At 42.8% G+C, this 12605-nt stretch overlaps 1 long non-coding RNA gene across 1 annotated transcript in view; it reads left to right on the top strand.

Annotated features, from left to right (window-relative positions):
* The first annotated feature begins 7934 nt into the window (after positions 1-7934).
* The window catches only part of LOC144325265 (uncharacterized), a 44241-nt gene continuing 39570 nt past the window's right edge, over positions 7935-12605 (top strand). The window contains exon 1 of the long non-coding RNA XR_013390551.1: positions 7935-9145. This is a non-coding gene — a long non-coding RNA (uncharacterized LOC144325265). The remainder of the gene's footprint in view (positions 9146-12605) is intronic.

Below are 12605 nucleotides of genomic sequence, written 5' to 3'. Positions count from 1 at the left end.
AGAGCTAAATTGGAGTCACTTTTGCATGTTGCAATTTGTGCACACAACAGCTCCCACATCTTGTGGTTTAACGTTGTATGTTCACCCCTCTTAAAAATATATATTCCCCTAATAATAACTGCTTGCTTTATATTCTGCTTATGTTTCCCAGGCACGTAATGTTCTCTGACATTTCCCTTTTTCTAAGATTCCATTGTGTGGAATGTAATGTGCTTTGAATTTCCTTAGTGTAGATTATTACTCCCATCCAGGCCCATGAGAGGATGGGGGGCAGCCAAGTACTGCAACTATGAGTTGGGCCATAGGGAAAGCCCCATGGAGGCCATGCTTTCCACAAAGTCCCAAGCACCCCTTGTAAGGTCGTGTCACCATGGATGTTAAAATGCCCATGGACAACCAAACTAGGTGTCTCCAGGAGAACATCTGCCACGACCTGAAGCAGCTCAGGCAGGGAATCCTTGGTGCAGCAGGGAGGTCAGTACACCAAAAGGAATCCTGTACTGCCCTTACTGCCCAACCTCCAGAACATGCACTCAGAGAACTGGGTCTTCCCAATAGGACACCTGGTACAAACTAATGACTTCCTAAAACTCACTGCAACCCCACCTCCCCACCCATATGACCTGGGTTGCTGTGTGTAAGAGAAACCTGGTGGGCAAGCAGCGGCAAGAACAGGCCCATCTGCTTCATCCAACCAAGTCTCTGTTACACATGCCAGGTCAAGTCCTCCATCCACAATCAAGTCGTGGATGACAGCCATCTTGTGAATCATTGACCTGGCATTGCACAGCAGCACCTTAAAGTCATGTGGGTCTCCCTTGCTGAATCCAGTATCGGACAAGACCAGACCCGGAGACAGGGATAGTCTTCAAACAACGACTAAACCTGCCTCCTCGGTAATGACATGGTCATAAATCCACCATTACTCTGACCTTTCAATAACTGTTACGCTCTTAGGCATCAACCACCAGACCCAATAACTTACTATTTCTTCTCTTTAGCCTCCTGTCTTCTCTCTTAGCCTCTCTTCTGTTTTGCTCAGCTCCAGATGATACCCTGTCAATGCTTTGTCCAACCTTTTATCCTCTAGCGGCCACAGCTTCTGGCCAATAGCACACGGCCAGGTTGCAAGGCAGTCTTCTATTGGACCTCAGCCAAGGTTCAATAGGAATCCTTTAGTGAGTGACCCTCAGAACACCAATTGGATTGGTCCTTTAGGATGAATGGAATAATGCCCCCAACAATAACAGCGTGATCCTAGCCACTTCCTCCAGCCAGCCCAGAGCATGCCCCTAGCGGTCAACTTCCTCTTCCTCAGTATCAGATCACGCCAGTCATGAATGGAGAATTAAATGCAATTTTGCAAAGCAGCTCAGATATGCCGAAATGTGTTTTCGAAAGCCAAAGCTGACGAAAAGCCTTCACAATGTTTCTGGAAAAGGGCCAGCGTTGCAACTGTAATCACTAGGAACCCCTTTTTAGTCACTGCCGAGAAATCCACACTCAAAAAGGCCAGTCATAAGATACAACTCAATTAATACTTCAAAAACAACAACAACACAAAAACCTGAAAATGCAACTGATTGCCCACAAGGCAACCAACTGAAAGATGAACTTGCTGCCAAGCAAGGATAGCTCAATGGCAACCTTCAGGAAATGGGGATGCCAGTTGTCAGGGAACTGCCATCAGTGCCGGAGGGAGAGAGCAAAAGCCAGAGGGATCATAGAGAGCGTCCAGCGATCGAGAGAAGCAGCCCATCTTCTGGGGAAGGAAATCAGCGTAGCACCAGTGGAGAGGGGGGGAGGAGCAGGAGGCTGAAGTGGCGAGGTGGTCCCATGACTCCTTGCCTGGGACCAGCGGGGAGAGTAGGGGTCCTCCGTTGCCCACGCCCTCTCTGCGCAGAAGGCTCCCGCGCAGAGAGAGAGGGCGTCAAAGAGCTTCTTTGCTGGAAGAAGTTTAAGGAACACCCACTGACGGATTCTGCCAGGGACTGAGTCAGCCATGGGTCCGGACAGATAAGCCCAGCCAGGTGTTTGCACCCAGCCAGGGAGATAGTTGCCCGCTTGCACACGAGCAACCCCTAGAAAACATTACACCAGTCCTCTGAATTTGAGGCAGAAATGAGGCCCATACCTTTTCTATTAATCTGTGGAAGACTTCACTTGCATAGGCCAGGGGTCGGCAAGGCTTACTAGGCATGGGCAGGATCACTCCCGCAGAGATCCTCCGTGGGACGGGCAGGCGCAGCACGATGCCGGAAATCTCTTCTGCGCATGCCCAGATGCCAAAAATCACACCTGCACAGAAGGATTTTGGCATCTGGGCATGCGTAGGAGCGATTTCTGGAGCCACGGAAGAGAGTCCCTGCGCTGCGCTGGTTTAGCGCAGCACGTGGGGACTCGCCAAGCAGGTGGCTGGGTTCGGGGGCACTCATGGGCCGGTTAAGCGACCCTCATGGGCCTCCTCTGGCCCATGGGCCTTAGGTTGTCGACCTCTGGCATAGGCCAAGGATGGGGAACCGGGTTCAGCTGGTGGGGGCAGGTCCTTGGTTTTCCCCACCCTTGGTATGCCATTTTAACAAGTGTCCATCACCTGACATCACCATGATGTCAAAATATCAATTCTTCCTTGCGAGTGTTGTAAGCTGCGCTAGAAAGGAAAATGCAAAGCCAGCTAAGCAAGGCTGGAAATTTCTGCCATGGAAACATGGGAAGTTAGATGACCAGTGCTGTCTTCACTTTCTGATCCCAGGGAACCTAAAGTCCAGCTTAGTCTGGAAGCTCCGCAACTGGAATTATTATTTTAAAAAACCAAACATAGCTCTATCACCTTGCCTTGAAATAAAACAAAAGGAGCTTATTATTTTGAATTTTGCTCATTTAATCCCCCCTTTGCCTCTTCTCACTTTCATATCGCCTCTTTTTATGTGTAACTATGTCCTGCCTTCTCTTTTTTTATAAGATATTTATTAACCTTTTTTTTAAAGAAAGACATAAGTTCACAAAATATAAAAAATAAGAACAAAGAGTTACAAAGATAACAAAAGAACATAGAAAATAAAAAAATAAAAAGAGAAATACAAGTATTATCAAAAAGAAAAATATATAGAAAATACATACAAAATACAAAAAACAAAATAGCTAAGAAAAAGCGTTTAAAAACAAATCCAGTTTTCAATATCTATAAACTCATTTGCTTATTTTCTTGACTTCCTCACACCTCCCTTTTTTTGTATTCCCATTTATATAATCGATTCAGCAAATCCTTACCCTCTTTCCTTAATTTTAGCTTTAGATCTTAACCTATTATAACAATATATTTTCATCCATTTATCATATTTACATATTAACATATTCTTATTAATCTTATTACCAATGCCACTTATTTTCAATCCAACATCATTTTAACATTCATTAATTTTACAGTTTTTCCGTAAGTATTCTTTAAATTTCTTCCAATCTTCTTCCACCGACTCTTCTCCCAGGTCCCGGATTCTGCCAGTCATTTCTGCCAATTCCATGTAGTCTATCACCTTCGTCTGCCACTCTTCCAGGGTGGGTAATTCTTGTGTCTTCCAATACTTTGCAATCAGTATCCTTGCTGCTGTTGTTGCGTACATAAAAAAAGTTCTATCCTTCTTTGGCACCAATTGGCCAACTATGCCCAAGAGGAAGGCCTCTGGTTTCTTCAGGAAGGTATATTTAAATACCTTTTTCATTTCATTATAGATCATCTCCCAGAAAGCCTTGATCTTTGGGCACGTCCACCAAAGGTGAAAGAATGTACCTTCAGTTTCCTTACACTTCCAACAATTGTTATCGGGCAAGTGATAGATTTTTGCAAGCTTGTCCTGCCTTCTCTTTCCTGCAGGATATTCTATAGCAGCAAAAGCCAAAGGGGTCATGCCGCACCTGATATGTTCACAAATTTAATATAGCGGTCATTCTTAAATTTATCCCATGGCTACTTGAAAATTGCTGAGGATATTGTCAGACCACTTAATAATTTTTTTCCTGTCTGTTGTAGTATTTGTAACACATGGCAACAAGTGCTCTGTTGTTTTTAATTGTATTTCAGTGCTTGTTTTGTTTCTTATATTGTATTTTATTGCATTACAATTTGGATTGTATATAATTCAGTGGAATTCACAGACACACCAATGGACCACAGTTAGAAAACATCTGGATATTAGGATAAGAGTTCACTGCTTAGAATCCACCTCTTCAGATATATCTAAAATAGTAGCATTTTTCAAATTTATTAATACAATTTTTCCTCAAAAATACTTTCCAAGTGGGGAGGAAGGAAAATTCTGTGCCTCAAGTTAGCAGTAATCCCCAGATTACCAGATTATTCATTCTTTTTCTCCTTAAACAACAAAAAACAGATTCCTAGCATTTATATAACTCCGTGATAAATAAATCTATTTTTCCATTTTCAGTATTTTATTCTGTCCCTTCCCTATGGAAAGAAAAAATCACTCCATCCTGTAGAATAATTGCCCAGGCCTCCAAGACTTTGAATTTCTTTCTTCTGTTTAATAGAATTCAAGTAGAAAAGTGAGGAAAGAGAATTGAAACAGCTCTCACTAAATGGCAGCAAAAAAGTTTGACATGGGAAGTGATGGATCTTTCAAAATCCATTCAAACCAGTCTAATTAATTCTTAATTTTTATTTCTTGCTCCCTCTACATCGATAGAAAGAAATAGGTGAGTATTATTACATCCAGATACTAGAGAACTTGTACCAACCATATGATTGTGAAATGTACCGTACAATTGTGACTATAAACCACTAAAAACAACATCAAAGAATGGGAACGATTATAATACAGCATTACAAAATACCACAGTTTAGGATTGTGACAGGAGCCATATTGGTTATAGCTGCTTGTGCATAGTGGAAATTTAACTGAGTTAAAACATTGCTTCTTTTCTGGGGATACGTGGGGGTATGCATACCCCTAAACTTTTTCTGAATTGAAGTTTGGCCTCATTGAGGTGCAGTATTTCAAAATGAGAGTACCCCTAAACATTTTTTTAAAAAAGAAAAAAAGCACTGGTTAAAACTATAGCAAAAGTACTGACAAGACACGCGGACAGCTACCCAGCAAGAAGCAGAAGTAAGTATTAGGTGGTTTCTGGTGAGCAAATCAGATGTTACAGAATCTGAGCCACAAAAAGTAAATCGTTGGCTTGCTTGACAAATCCACAGGAGCCTAACCACAGCAACTAACCATCAGCTTGCTTGACAAATAGCAATGCTAAATTTATAAATATTAAGACGTGATAAACAAACTTGTGTGCATGGATGGAATACACCCCCCAAAAAGCATAAAAGAATTGTGCAGAGTGGGCTTCCTAAACTCACTCCATCCAGATGTTTTTGGCCTACAACTCCCATGATCCCTAGCTAGCAGGACCAGTGGTCAGGGATGATGGGAATTGTAGTCTCAAAACATCTGGAGGGCCGAGTTTGAGGAAGCCTGGTGCAGAGGTTTGGATAGGGAGAGTCTGGAACTTGCTGCAGGAATTAATAAAGATCACCCAATGTTGCCCTTGCTTCATATCTTAGTCTTGGCCAGTTATGTCCCACCTGGGACAGGTATTGAGGATGCTACCACAGGGTCTCAGGGACAGCTTGAGAAAAAAGGTACATCTTCAAATGAGGAACAGAGATTGATCTGCCTGTCCAATGTATGTTTCTTAGCCTCTTGACTGAGTCAGATGAACGCCTGATAGAAAAAAATTAACAAATGTATTGGTTCGTGCTGTTTTAATAAGGTATAATTTGCTTAGGGACGCGGGTGGTGCTGTGGGTAAAACCTCAGCGCCTAGGGCTTGCCGATTGCATGGTCGGCGGTTCGAATCCCCACGGCGGGGTGAGCTCCCGTCTTTCGGTCCCAGCTCCTGCCCACCTAGCAGTTCGAAAGCACCCCTAAGTGCAAGTAGATAAATAGGTACCGCTTTCTAGCGGGAAGGTAAACGGCGTTTCCGTGTGCTGTGCTGGTGCTGGCTCGCCAGAGCAGCTTCGTCACGCTGGCCACGTGACCCGGAAGTGTCTCTGGACAGCGCTGGCCCCCGGCCTCTTAAGTGAGATGGGCGCACAACCCTAGAGTTGTACACGACTGGCCCGTACGGGCGGGGGTACCTTTACCTTAAATTGCTTAAAAGCATGGTTTCCTAGCTGTGTGCAGCAGCAATACAACATACAAAATCAAATCAAATCAAGTTGAAAATAAAATTTGGGTGGGGGTGTCATTTAAAACGGCTGCTGAAATTTAAAAAGTCACCGTTTTGTATGAGTTTTGTGTGTTCTGAAAGGAATCATATAAGTAGGTGGATCGTGCTTACAACATTGCCTATGCCAGCCACTGAAAGGTGTAAAAGACATAAGTGAAATCAGAAAAGAAAAGAAAATGAATATGAAAGAAAAAGTGATTGATATGTGTTGTATGTGCGATATAACATTGTTTTTCTCTACCTGTTTTTGCGGTTTAAATTGACAATGCTTTAAACTGAAACACTTCTTGGATGGGTCTAGATCCAGCCACAGAGTCAGCTGGGTACATTAACCCAGGCATAGCCAGCCGGGGGTGGGGGGTAGGGGGAGGCTGCTAGAGACCTGAAAGACTTATGCTGTCATGACAAGAATGCCCCGTGCCAACCAGTCAGGGAAATATCTCCCACAGAGACACATCTGACCTTGGGGTTGATGTTATATTGATGCCATTTGAAGATTTCTCTCTCTCTTGTTTTCCAACAGACTTCCAAGCTGACTTGGTAGTGTGAGTCCCAAGTGTGAGGTACCACTGTATTTGCATTTTGTACTGGCAGCTAATTACTGTCAGTGGTTTCCCAGAACAGTCACATGACTCACGAAACTAGCTTGAAGACCTGAACGAACACCAATGTTTATCTTGCTACATCCACATTGGATGCCAAAATGTCTGAGGTTACCAGCTTTAATTTTCAGAATTAATGCTTTTGTTTAGCCCATACTTAATTAAAAATAAGGCCACTTGTAGAACTTAGGTATGACAGCAGAAAACCTCGTGTTCTGCGGGGAAACCCAGCAATATTTTCATTCACAGATTGTGCAAAAGCACCCTGCCTGCCAAAACCCCTCCAACGCCACCATTAAGAAGCAGGTGTTCTCCTGTTAATTAGAGCTCAATTTGGACTAAAGAACAGGCATGTGCTTGAAGTGATGAGATTACAAACTGCGGAATAGAATCAGCTGCAAGGTCATTGAGGTTTGAACTTGAGTTAACACTTCATTCGGTGCAAAAGACGGTGTGGGAGCAGGGGAGCCTACAGTTTCTTTATATCAAGTTTTCTTCTCTACGTTTATGATTCAGCAATCATAATTCAGAATTAATGTTTTCATTTAGCTACAGCCCATACATAATTAAAAATGAGGCAACTTGTAGAACTTAGGCAAGACCGCAGAAAAACCTAGTTTATGGGCTGGCAGCCACTAATATTTTCATTCATAGATTGTTGCCGACATGCTATTAAAGCAAATGTTGTTATGGTCTGCTACATTAATGTATTTACTATGTGTGACCCATAGTGGGTAAAACATAGCCACATTTATTTTGTTTTTTATTGATGCCAGTCATTATAGAGGTTGATTCTGGCATAGGGAAAGCATTCCGGTAACAGGTAGGCTGCCTTCTGGTCAATATCTCATCTTCTTCCCATTGGCCACAGGCTGGAAGGGAGTTACCAGGCACCAAGGTCCACCCTGGTACAAGCCATTTCTGCAAAGCCCATCTTGCAGCGGCCATGTTTCCCAGTTGTGAATTAATACATTTCTGTTTTCCTGGCTCTATCTCTTGTGATTCAGATAAGCTAGCTGTGAATACTTCTGAACCCCACTTGAATGTCCCATTATCTCCAGCTTACACTGGATGGCACATCCTCCTCATTCATCATTTGCATGGGGCATAGCCACCAATGCCCCATCAAATGAAGCCACACTAGGCTCAATCCCTGCCTTCCTTCTGTAGTTTTGTAAGGCTTGTTCACACAGGAGCAAAGTCTATATTTTCGTTGGCTGGTCTTGTGGCATCCCTGTGACATCTTCCCTATCTCAGGGTTGCCCTGGACATTTCCTACTAGGAGTGTTTCAAACACACACACATAAAAACACATTTGCATAGTCCCTAATGGTAGGATTGGGACCCCAGGGGAAAAGGTCTGGGGCAAGGTAGAGAGGATGTCAGGTGTATTTCCCTACATTAATGAGGATGAAATGTTCATACAGATCCACATTGGGCTTTGGAGCTGAACCACAGGGTCAAAACATCAAGAGAGGAGGCCATGTCTATAATCCCCATAGTACAGCTTTCAAAATCTGAACAGACATTTCTTTAAAAAGTTAGTGTTTAGTCTTCCAGAGAGACACCTTTCATCAAGTAGGGAGCAGAAGGACCTGATACTTCTGCTGGTGCTCAAATCTGGGTTGCTATTTTTTTAGTACCGTTAGCCAATACAACTTGAAATCTAAAATTCTGGTACTTGGAAGGTGTAGTAAAGTTAATACATTTCAAGAAGTTGTTCTTTGGTCATGTAAAAAGCAAGGCCTTGTGGGAAACCAGCAAGCCACAAGAATTATGGGAACTAAGTCCTGTTGCTTTAACCCGCAGACCAGCAGCCTCCAAGAGTGTGAAAGAGATATCGCAGGAAGGAACTCTCTGGCTGATTTAAGGGTTTGACACCTGGGGTTGAAGTTATGCACATTCACTCCCGTGTTGTTATCTATCGTTTAATTGCCTGAGAATGTGCATCTGCATAAGCTCCACGGAAGGGAGGAAAAACCTTTGAACTAGGTTCTGGAGCCTTAATTGGCCCAGCTGTCACAGGTTAAAATTATTAGCCCACAAGCTGGTCATTGGAGAATTTGAATGTAACCTAGGATTGTGATTGGACCTGGGGTTCTGGTTCCACGTGCAATTTGTGAATAAAGATCTTAGGAATGGCTGGGGAAAGCGCTCTGAAATCCGCCCGGCTGCTAACGTTTGACCTGGCAGCCGTCTAGCCGTCGTTTGTCTCTTTGTGATGAAGATTTTCTAAGACTTCTGAATGTGGATCAACTGAAGGACTTTGAACTATCCTATCTTTGCCTTAGTGTGTAGAAGTGAGTATTTAGTCAGCTATACTAAGCAATGTTCTTATTTTTATCTGCATGTAATCCACAAGAGATGTTCCTACTTTTATAAGCATGTTAACTTTATGTTTTTTAAATAAATTTTAGAAAAGAAACTCTTTTCTGTCCTAATTTGCCTTTCTGAGGGAAAAGCTAAATCCAACGCCTGACTTCTTGGTTACGCTATACCTAAATAATTTCTGTCTGCAAGTTGTGGATGCAACCTGTAGAGTGGGGCAGCCGGTAACATAAGAGCATAGTCTTCTTCCTCGGACTGTGGCTCTAGGCACCCCGGAAGACGAGGGAGTGGTGGCAGCCTACCTAGTCCTGTTGCGTTTTGTATCTGTAAAAAAAGTAAAGGGGTCCCTGGCCAGCGCTCCAGAAACCTGACTCAGCTGGAGGGCAGGAGCAGGTGAGGGAGGGGCGAGTGGCTGGGACCTTTACTACAAAAGGAATTTGGAAACATTATTTTGGTCAGTGAGAAAAGCACAGAACTGGTAGTGCTGTGAGAAAAACAAATGGAGGTGGACCAGAAAGCCACAGACAGTTTCATGGATTTTTAATGTTCATATTTTATTGAAATAATTTTGGTTATAAAGAAATAGAGTGATACAGAGGAAAAAAGGGGTAGAGAACAAAGCTGTATATAAGAAATATATATTCCATGTCTGCTTATCTGAGTCACAAGATGGAAGAGTTAGAAAAGGGGCCGGGTTTAAATAAGCAACCAGGGATACTACAAATAACTGCTTGATCGCACAGCAGCAAGAATCATGAGAAAAGGAATGAGATCATAGTTTTGTATAATGAAAAACGAGGTAGGAGATGAACAGTGGGACAAAGTGGAGGCCAAAGTGATCAGAGTGGCCTTTTCACCCTCAATAAGGAAGGAATCCTGGTGACAATCCAGTGGTGACTTCTGAGCAGGTAAAACAGACATTTGCTTATGTAAAAGGACTTCTTCAACTCCTCCTTCATGCAATCCTCTTGCCTTTGCCCAGACCTGCCCTGGAAGATTGGGGGACTACCTTGAGAGGTTTCTTGAGAGGGATGCAGTGCGGGGGAGGGGGGAGGGGGGAAGTGTAGGGGGCTGCTGAGTGTCGGAGAGGATGGTAGCGGAGGTTTGTTGCCTGAGCAGAACTCTGCTTGTGCAACAATGGCATTCAAAATCTTAAGTCAATTGGGTACCCATTCTTACATAAAAGGGAAATTCTCCTAGTAAATGGATAACCGTAGTAGTCGAAGTATTCTTTAAAACAGATGGTGATTGGAACAGGAGATGCGCTCGGCATGGGACCAGTTTCAAGTATGCCCTTAACAGTGCAGATATTTTTAAGATCCTGGTCTGAGACATGAATGAAAGTGTGTGATTCTCCATATATCAGGCCTCTTTTGCTTCTTAAATAGTTGCAGTAATCTATGACTACAGTCTTTGGGTAATCGACATACTCGTGTTTGAAGGATTTGAAGTCCCAGGAGGCTTCAGTCCCCAGCACCATCCAGGAGAGCAAAACCAAGAGCAGCCATAAAGGACAGGGCCCCTTGGCAGCCATGGCTCGCTGTGGCTCTTGGTGGTTGTTCTGTGCAGAAAAAAACAGGAAACAGTGTAAAGTTCAACAGGGCATTTTCATGCTTTCCCTTTTCCCATCAGATTTATTATATAACCCACTTCCCAGGAAATATCAAGAAAAAATCTGAAAAGGGCTAGTACAGCCTTGCTCAAATTGTAATCCTAATTCCCTCATTAGGTAGTTATGAGGCTGCCTAATGCTGCCGTCAGACACTGCCCCATCTACTTCAGTACTGTGGTACCTCAGAAGTCAAACAGAATCCCTTCTGGAACTCCATGTGACTTCCGAAATGTTCAGAATCCAAGGCACAGCTTCTGATTGGTTGCAGGAAGCTCCTGCATCCAATCGGAAGGTGGGAAGTTGCATCAAACGTTTTGGTTCCAAAGAACGTTCGAAAACCGAAACACTCACTTCCAGGTTTACAGCATTCAGGAGGAAAATGTTTGACTCGCAAGGTGTTCGGATCCAAGGTACGCCTTTATTGTCTAGTATTGAGTTGTGGCCCTTCCCCATTCCCATCTCTCTTCCTCCACCCCATTACAACTATGAAACAATAGTTTAGATGACAGGCAGATTGAAGAAATGAATAAAACTAAGTTTCAGAGACTAATAAGCACCTCAAAAATTACACAAAAATTAGTCTCTGCAAAGACAATGAATGACACCATTATTCTTCATGTCACAACAGCAGGAATAAACAGGCGTGAGTTCTCCAAATTAGCATACTGAGATTCCCTAAGTGCCAAACTGTTAACCTTAGTCAGAGTGTGGTGGCCTCCTCAGGTAACTTATTCAGTTTGTCATGAAATAATAGCAATTTATTGATTTTATTGCCAATGTCTTTTTATTGCCAGAAATAAGGAACAGTGTTTGACTCCCAGGGCAGCATAAGTACAACCAACTGAAAAAAAGGTAGTCCCTACTCACAGGCTGAAGATTGTAATGATACAAAAGGACAAAGGGATGAGTGAAGAAGAAAAAGACAGACCTCTGTGCCCGTCCTTAAAGTCAAACAGACGAACTAAGAAATTCATAAAATTTATTCAAGTCAGACCCTGCTTTCTCTTTGAGACATCCCAATGATGACTTGTCATCCACTTTCTAGATTTCTAGATAAATGTGAACACCTTTGAAATGGGCACCTTTCATGACTGTAAAATTATCCTAAATCTCGGAATGTAGCTTTTCCCAATGAAGCTTCATTTCCCTGTACGTAGAGCTTTACTTCCTACTTTCTGCTGTTCATACCTTCTCAAAATGTACATTTGTATATAAGCATACTGGGCTTCCTTGTACAGGGGTAGTGGTACTTACATGACTTAATCTTTCTCCAAAAATTAAACAATAGCACATAGCAATATTTGAATTCCGGAGAAAACATTGTAACCTAAATTTCAGCATGGCTGTTACATACAGTCATCCCATCAGCCTTCTGTACTCTGAATTGATGCAGCCAGTCCACAGCTTAGCCACCACATCTATTGTCAGAGAGCTTGTGCTCAAAGATGATTGGCTGCCAGTGAAATGCAGGTAAAGAATAGGGCTGCCATGATTAATACTTAGGAGAAGGAGTCACACAAAGGTTAAATATTTATTCACAAAAATGTATATCTGCATACAGAAATAAAATTCGGGGGGGGGGATACAAGGAGAAAAGTGTTGTTAAACATGGAAAAGGTTTATTCTATCAAAGATGGGGGGAAACTGAAATCAAGTATGGAAGAAAAGAAATGACAGACAAAGTTTAGCTATTCAAAAGCTGGCTGATTTAAAACCTGCCTGCAGTTTGCCTTCTAGGCCACCTTTCCCACTCCTGAACAAAACAATGAACATAGCTTTGTAGATGAGCATGTCGAGGCCTTTTTCTTACCTAGTATAAT

Source organism: Podarcis muralis, chromosome 13, assembly GCF_964188315.1.
Source record: "Podarcis muralis chromosome 13, rPodMur119.hap1.1, whole genome shotgun sequence".
NCBI lineage: Eukaryota > Metazoa > Chordata > Lepidosauria > Squamata > Lacertidae > Podarcis > Podarcis muralis.
This window is presented reverse-complemented; position numbering and strand designations above follow the sequence as displayed.